Consider the following 8,069-nt stretch of genomic DNA (forward strand, 5'->3'; position numbering starts at 1 on the left):
TCATTTTTACACAGTACTCCAAGAACATTATATTCAAATATAGTTTTATTTACACATTGAATGAGATTTAATTTCTTCATGAGAATACTTTAGGTGATAATTTTGTTTTGCTACTACTTTAATTACTAACTGCTAATTATTAAACAAGCACACCAACAAACTGTCATAACCTATTTTCTGCCTTCAGAGTTACCAGTTCATTTCCTGAGTCACAAATTGTATACATGATAAATAATGTTTTCCTACTAAACTCTACAAGTACATTTTTTCTGGTAATATTAAATCTGCTTTGTATTTGTTGAATGTTCAGAAAGTGTAGCAGATCCTTAAATGAAGAACACTTATATGCAGCCACAAATGGAATAATTATGTCTCAAATTTGTTTATAGATGCAGATAACATATTTGCCTCTATACAGGCAAATTTATTTCCACTTAAGACTTAGCAATTTGGCATATTTAGAAATAAGAATACCATGTTTAATCAGAAAGTAGGGATCCAGTAGGCAATTAAACAATCTTTTGTTGATTCTAATTCTATTAGAATTCATTGAGTTCAGTTGAAATATGAGGAATATGTTTTTTTTCATTCTTCCAAAGTTACTATTCGTGCCAGTTTACTCACTATGCACTAATCTAAACAAGATAGTGCTAGCAATCTACTCAAGGGCAAGTAACTATTACATTTTTACTAATTAAAAAAACCAATATTAATACGTATTTCAATGAGCTCAACTTTTTTTTTTTTTTTTTAAATATAGACTGGGTTTCGCTATGTTGTCTTGGCCAGTCTCAAATTCCTGGGCTCAAGCAATCCAGGTGATAACCTCACTTTTTTGAAATTGAAATGACAATAACATCATAAAACTTTTCTCTTAATAATCACAACTTTATCCTACAGTAAAGTAACATCTATTTTTAAAACCAATTATTTGGTGAAAATAATCTTCAAAAAATAATGTCTGCCTTGCTTTTTTAAAGTTTTTAAAGTTTTTACCTTTTAATATTTCAAGAAATAGTACTAAATTATTGATAGTCCATCAGTAGAAGTAGTCTTGCCTTGCTTTTCTCAAATAATACTTTGCTTCTAACGATCACATGGAATTTTATGGATAATATTGTTTGGCTGTGTTCCCCACCAAATCTCAACGTGAATTGTATCTCCCACAATTCCCACATGTTGTAGGAGGGACATGGGGGGTGGTCACTGAATCATGGGGGCTGGTCTTGCCCGTGCTATTCTCATAATAGTGAGTAAGTCTCACGAGATCTGATGGGTTCTTCAGGGGTTTCTGTTTTTGCTTCTTCCTCATTTTCTCCTGTCACTGCCACGTAAGAAGTGGCTTTTGCCTCCTGCCATAATTCTGGGGCTTCCCCAGGAATGTGGAAATGTAAGTCCAATTAAACCTCTCTCTTTTTTTTTTTCCCAGTATCGGGTATGTCTTTATCAGCAGTGTGAAAATGGATAAATACAATAGATATTTCCCTATAAGCAAACATCTTACATGTCATATATCCTACACCGAAGAGCTTCAGGGCAAAGAGAAAAAAAGATGAGGTGCTGTATTCCATGACAAAGCTGAATTCCTCATTTAATGTGTGAACTTTTACCCATGCTGGATTTAAAAAAAAAAAGATACTCAAGTAATACGTAATACTTTTTCTTGACTTGATGTTAATTCTACTGCAACAGAATGCATTCTATCTGTCCATTGTCTCACTTTTTCCTCTCTGCACAAAAAAGGTACAATTTACATCAGTTTCAAGAGTTATAGATCAAAGTGAAGACCCAAAATATATCTGAAGGACCCAGGGAACTTCTGGGTTTAACTTTTCTTTAACTTCTTAATTTCTCCTTCCAATTAGTGGTGTGTTTATAGTTCCAGTTTACTCAGAAGCCAGAGATACGTGACATCAACAATCATAAGCATTCAACTGTATACCAATGGAAGCATATAGTTATTAACTTCTAAAAAGCATGCTTCATTTTAAACCAGAAATTCACACCTCAGGCAATTTTCCACAGCTATGCACCAGTTTATTAAATATCATTTTTATTTGAGCCTGATAAAAAGAATTACTATGTAAAATTACATGGCTAATTAAGGAGCTACTGAAGAAATCGAATCCACCATTAAAACACTGTCTTGCCACCACACCTGACTAATTTTGTATTTTTAGTAGAGACGGAGTTTCACCCTGTTGGCCAGGTTGGTCTTGAACTCCTGACCTCAGGTGATCTGCCCAGCTTGGCCTCCCAAAGTGCTGGGATTGCAGGCGTGAACGACTGTGCCCGGCCAACACTGATGATCGGATTTATATGTTATAACTGCATGTACACATACACACAGACACACACACAGAGACATAAAATACATAAATTTATTTTATGTATTATTAAAAGTTATATGTTATATATTACTTCATATATGCAAACATAATTTGTAAAACTAGCATAAGTTTTGGTTGCTCAGGATAGGCTTTCAAATGAGATAACAATATGGCCTGTTATATTTAGAAAGTTCTGTCTCTAAAGGGAGCACATGTGACAAGTGACGAAATCTGCACTATGTAATATTCCAAATTATTTCAAAAAAGCATTTACAAGCCCCTTGGTGCAAATTTTAAAAATATCAAAAATAAATATATGCCTTTTGATTTGTAAATCAAAATGAAAGAATTCATGAGTAGTTAAAAAAAAACAAAACAATAAAACAAAGGATTCCATGGAATCATAGAATCTTTACTCTTTTTAAGGAAACATTAAAATGTTGTTAAAGCTCTGTAATTGACATGTACACAAAGAAGGGAATAACAGACTCCGGGATCACTTGAGGGAGGAAGATGAGAGGAGAGAGACGATTGAAAACCTACCTGTCTAGTACTCTGCTGATTACCTGGGTGATGAAATAATCTGTACACCAAACCCCCATGACATGTAATTTACACATATAACAAATCTGTACATGTACCCTGAATCTAAAAGTTAAAAAAACCTATCATTGTGATTTATACTATATAATGAGGATATGAATCTAGAGTCTTAACTTGAAAAACAGTGTTTTCTAACCTACACAAGACCTATATAGAGGTAAATGGTATTTTAAAAAAAAATAAATTAAGGTTCTTATTAAATTTCCCATTTAAGCTTCAAGTGAAGTTTATTATATTACAGTACAAAATCTAATATAAATTTTCTGTATTTTATATTTGTAAAACCTTATACTTTTTAATTTTTGCAATGAAATATAAAATGAAAATAAATTGTCGTCTTCCCTTCTAATTGCTCTGTATTAAAAATTTTTGTTCCTCTCCTTTAAAATGGCTTATTTATTATATACATTAACATGACAATCCCCAATAAATTTATCATAAGAATTTTATATGACACTATCATATTTTTGTGCAACTGTTTATAAATAAGCCATCTGTTTTCCAAAAAATATAAGCAGAGACAAAATTTCAGAAAGTCCTACATATAGGTATCCTTATTTTTTCCCTTCTGGAAAGTTTTTCAGCTTTCACTCTTTTAGCTATGATAAGGTGAAAGATGATGGGTGGGATTTAAAGCAAATGTTTTCCTCAGCTCACATATCAGAAATGGTATTCTTAATTCTGTAACTATTTGTTGTTTTCCATCAGACTACTAGTCTATCCTGAAGATGATAAATATAGATAGGTTGCGAGTTACATATCTGTTGTCAACTAAGAATGTGACCAAACCGAACGATTTGGTGATAATGTTGACTCACTGCACTCGAAAGAAACATGATTTTAATGCAAATGAACCTGAATTTTTTCCCATTACAAAGTTTTCTGCGGTAAAATTTGGCCTATCTAGTAAAGGCACAAAAACAAGCATCAACTTCTATAACTAAGTGGGAAGAAGGGGTTCAAAATAAGAGAAAGGAAAGAGAAAAGTAATCTTTAGGGCTACATTTGTAAATCACTTTCTTTCCTTCTGACATAACCTTGCTCTAGAATCTACAAACGAGCTCACTTAATAGTTATCATAATAATATTTCTAGTAAAGGTAGGTAGGACGTTTACTGTTTCAGGAAAAATCTCCTTGGTCACATGATACAAGATATTCTTGAAAATCACAAGACTGTATACTACAATCTCCACATATATTATCATTAAAGTCATTATACAAAGATGTGCACTAAGCTGCACATATATTAAAAGTAATGGAAAAAACATAACTGCTTTTGCACCAACCTAATACAATGCACTACCTTTCTAAATACATAACTTGTGGAGTGAAAATGCATATTGTTTTACTCTCATTGTTATTGTTTGGTGGGAAAGAAGAGTTTTATACCCCACCCTTGACAACTGGACTTTAGACTTGGTATGTCTGTCTTCCTCTTTCTCCCCCCAGGAGTTATTGAATATGTATGTGTAGTATGAACTTATCTCCTGGTTTGCCCGAGAGAGTCCCAGTTGGCACCTGTAGACCCAGCATCTGGTACAGTGCCCCTTTTAACTCTCAGAAACATCCCAATTTAGTTATACAGTCAATCTAGTTATATGTGGTACTATATTAAATGTTGGGGACAGCACAGTGAAGAAGACACGATTCTTTCCCTCAAAGGATTTAGAAAGACATACAGGTAAACAGAAAATTGGGGAAACTTTCTCTTAATTTCGCAGATTTATATAGTATCTCCTCTTAGCTTTACCTTTCTGACTTGTAGCAACTACATCTTCCAAGTGTGAATATGCCTTGGTTTTATAAAACCCTACAAGAATATGTTTAATGTGCCAAAGTTTCATTGGCCAAATGTAGTCTGCCTTGTTCCTCACTGGTCTGAAGCTGCCTTTCTCCTCAATAGCCCAAGATATACCTGTCCTGCAAGTTATAAACTTGTTTTCCAACACAGTTGAAATGCTAATCAATAGATTTCTTTCTAATTTCTCCATCTTTTTCCATACACGAAATACTCTAAGATTCTGAACCTCAGAATAATTTTATTAATCTTAGATAATCTCAATAGCCAAACCTGAGTTGTATAACCAGTATGTTATTTTTAAATGTTCCCATGTATTGGTAGTTTGTCAACTCAATAACAATGTTTCTGGTGATAATTTGATAGTACCAATGATGATAACAAATATTCATTCAGTCAGAAAGTAATCAAATTTATTATATCTTAAAAATATCTGCAGGTAACAAGTCAATAGAATTAAGTTAAAAAAAACAGAGTATCTTGATTAAATTGATCATTTTTCTACTGATCTATAAGAGGTGAAGCATTTTAGAGTCTCATGAGTGTATAATATTTTAGAAAAAACTTTAAAATAGAAAATATTTCAAGTTCTATTAGTATATAGTAATAAAAACTTTTTTTTTTCAAAGAATAATTCAAGTTGCCATTGAACATAGAAACTTTTAACTTCTGGAAAGGCAATTCAAAGATTCAGTAAATATGCATTTCTACAATTAGCTTTTAAATGAATTAGTTTCTTATGACTTAGGAATTTTCCCAAAATTTGTGGAGAAGAAAGTGTACATGTGATATTAATGCCAACCAAAAATCAATGACTACTTTGAAGTGTAAAGCTTAAAACTCTACAAAATAAAGAGAAACACAGTAACAAAGAAGTAAACCAATAAAATGAGAGGTGAATATTTCTAATGCTAAGCCTAAAATAAACACTTTGAAGAAAAATAAACCACTGTTCTATCAAACTTTAGTAACCAATACACAGTGTACTGTTTCAGCTCCTTCTTTAGCTTTCCATCTCTCTTTCCTATCCCACAGACCAGATTTGATTAGTGGATATTTTACCATCCCATTTTGCACTCTTTTACTTCAGTCTTCTTCATTGTTCCCTGTCATAAGAAAGTCTTTACCTCTTCTCACCGATGAAATTCCTACTCACATTTCAAATTCATCAAGTATCTCCTTTTATGAAACCTTTCTAGAATGCTATCTCTTCTTTTTGCTACCACACACAAGAAAATTGAAACCCTTTAAACTTCTTGCTCTGTGCTAACATAATAGTATGTATACCTGTCTCCTAGACTTCTAAGTAGTCATTTTCACATTTATTTACCGTATCATACTATGAAGTCCTTTGGGAAAGGAATAAATGTTATTTATTGAAAGAATCTCAGTTCTGTAAGCAGTACTTGGCATGGCACAGTGTCAGCACAGTTATATACTGAAAGACTAAATTTGGACAAATGATTTAAAACACCTTGTCTACTGATTCTTTTTTCAGCATAATATTAAAGAGCATTTATGGTGGCTTTAAAGAAGTTCAAAATTAAATACTAATTCAAGATTTCAAAGGTAATTTTATAGAAATCATAACTGAGGAAATTATTAATAATTAGAGAAACAAGCAATCAATAATTGTTGAGAGGTCTTTTAATTATAATGTTGGATGTTAAAATGTATTACTGATAAATTGATCAAACTAAAGAACAGTCTTTTTCGTTTTTTTTTTTTTTCAGACAGAGTCTCACTCTGCCGCCTAGGCTGGAGTGCAGTGGTGCAATCTCAGCTCACTGCAACCTCCATCTCCCAGGTTCAAGCAATTCTCCTGCCTCAGCCTCCCAAATAGCTGGAATTACAGGCGCCTACCACCATGCCCGGTTAATTTTTGTATTTTTAGTAGAGACGGGGTTTCACTGTGTTGGCCAGGCTGGTCTTGAACTCCTGACCTCGCGATCTGCCCACCTCGGCCTCCCAAAGTGCTGGGATTACAGGCGTGAGTCACTGCACCCAGGTTTTTTGGCCTTTCTTATAAGTCTCTCCAAATTCATGTTGTATACACTATAGCCTCTAATTTAATAAATTAAACAAGACATTGTCTTGCATATCTGTATCATATGCCTTTTAAAAGCATGTTAAGGCTGGGCGCAGTGGCTCACGACTTAATTCCAGCACTTTGGGAGGCAGAGGTGAGCAAATGGCTTGAGCTCATGAGTTTGAGATCAGCCTGGGCAACATGGTCAAACTGTCTCTACAAAAAAAAAAAACAAAAATTAGTCAGATGTGGTGGTGCATGCCTGCAGTCTCAGCTACTCAAGAGGCTGAGGTGGAAAGGTGGCTTGAGCACAGAAGGTGGAGGTTGCAGTGAGCTGAGATTGTGCCATGGCACTCTAACCCGGGTGATAGAGCCAGACCTTGAATCAAAAAAGTGTGTTAGAAGTCTGTAATTAGGAAGTGTGGAAATTTGTCTTTTTCGTATTGGAAATTCATTATTAATATACAATGTATGTATCTGAGATATGAAATAGTGGAAAAATAAAATAAAATAAGATGTCTCATATGGTCTTAAGAGCTGGCCATCTAGCCAGATATCAGCCAACCATCTAAGAAACAGTCTAATCAGTTAATGTTATAAGTCCTGTTTTTATTGCTTATTTGAGGATTCCCCAATATTTTCACCTTTATAAAGTATAGAAATTTAGCCCAACACTGTATATTAATTGGGCTTTTATATTTGGAAAGTTTAGTAAACATTACAATTTCATGTAAGCTTTGAAACTAACAAGCCTTATATTGCTGATATATTTAGCTGATGATGATTAAATTTCTTTTTATATGGCACAAATACTAACCTGATTATTTTTTACTTTTAATCCTCTCAGTTTGTCTTTGGTCACTATTTGACAGATTATTTATATTGCATAGCTTCTAAAATCTTGTGATATTACCCAAGGTTTTATTAAATCCACTCATTTTTATATTAACTGAAATCTGAGAGAGTACACTATCAATTCTATAAAAAACATCACTAATAAGGGTAAGAAGGAAGCTATTAGTAAGAATGAGGCACATCCTTCTTAATAAGGTACAGCATGAAGGGCTGTTGAATTTTGTCAAAGGCCTTTTCTGCATCTATTGAGATAATCATGTGGTTTTTGCCTTTGGTTCTGTTTATATGCTGGATTACGTTAATCATGTGGTTTTTGCCTTTGGTTCTGTTTATATGCTGGATTACGTTTATTGATTTGCGTATGTTGAACTAGCCTTGCATCCCAGGGATGAAGCACACTTGATCAGGGTGGATAAGCTTTTTGATGTGCTGCTGGATCCGGTTTGCCAGTAT

General features: G+C 33.5%; 1 protein-coding gene across 4 annotated transcripts in view; it reads right to left on the bottom strand.

The window, feature by feature from the left end:
* TBCK (TBC1 domain containing kinase) overlaps positions 1–8,069 on the bottom strand; it is a 248,808-nt gene that overhangs the window by 146,146 nt on the left and 94,593 nt on the right. The gene's annotated exons all lie outside the window — the stretch shown is intronic.

The sequence above is a fragment of the Colobus angolensis genome, unplaced genomic scaffold, assembly GCF_000951035.1.
Source record: "Colobus angolensis palliatus isolate OR3802 unplaced genomic scaffold, Cang.pa_1.0 Scaffold244, whole genome shotgun sequence".
Lineage (NCBI taxonomy): Eukaryota > Metazoa > Chordata > Mammalia > Primates > Cercopithecidae > Colobus > Colobus angolensis.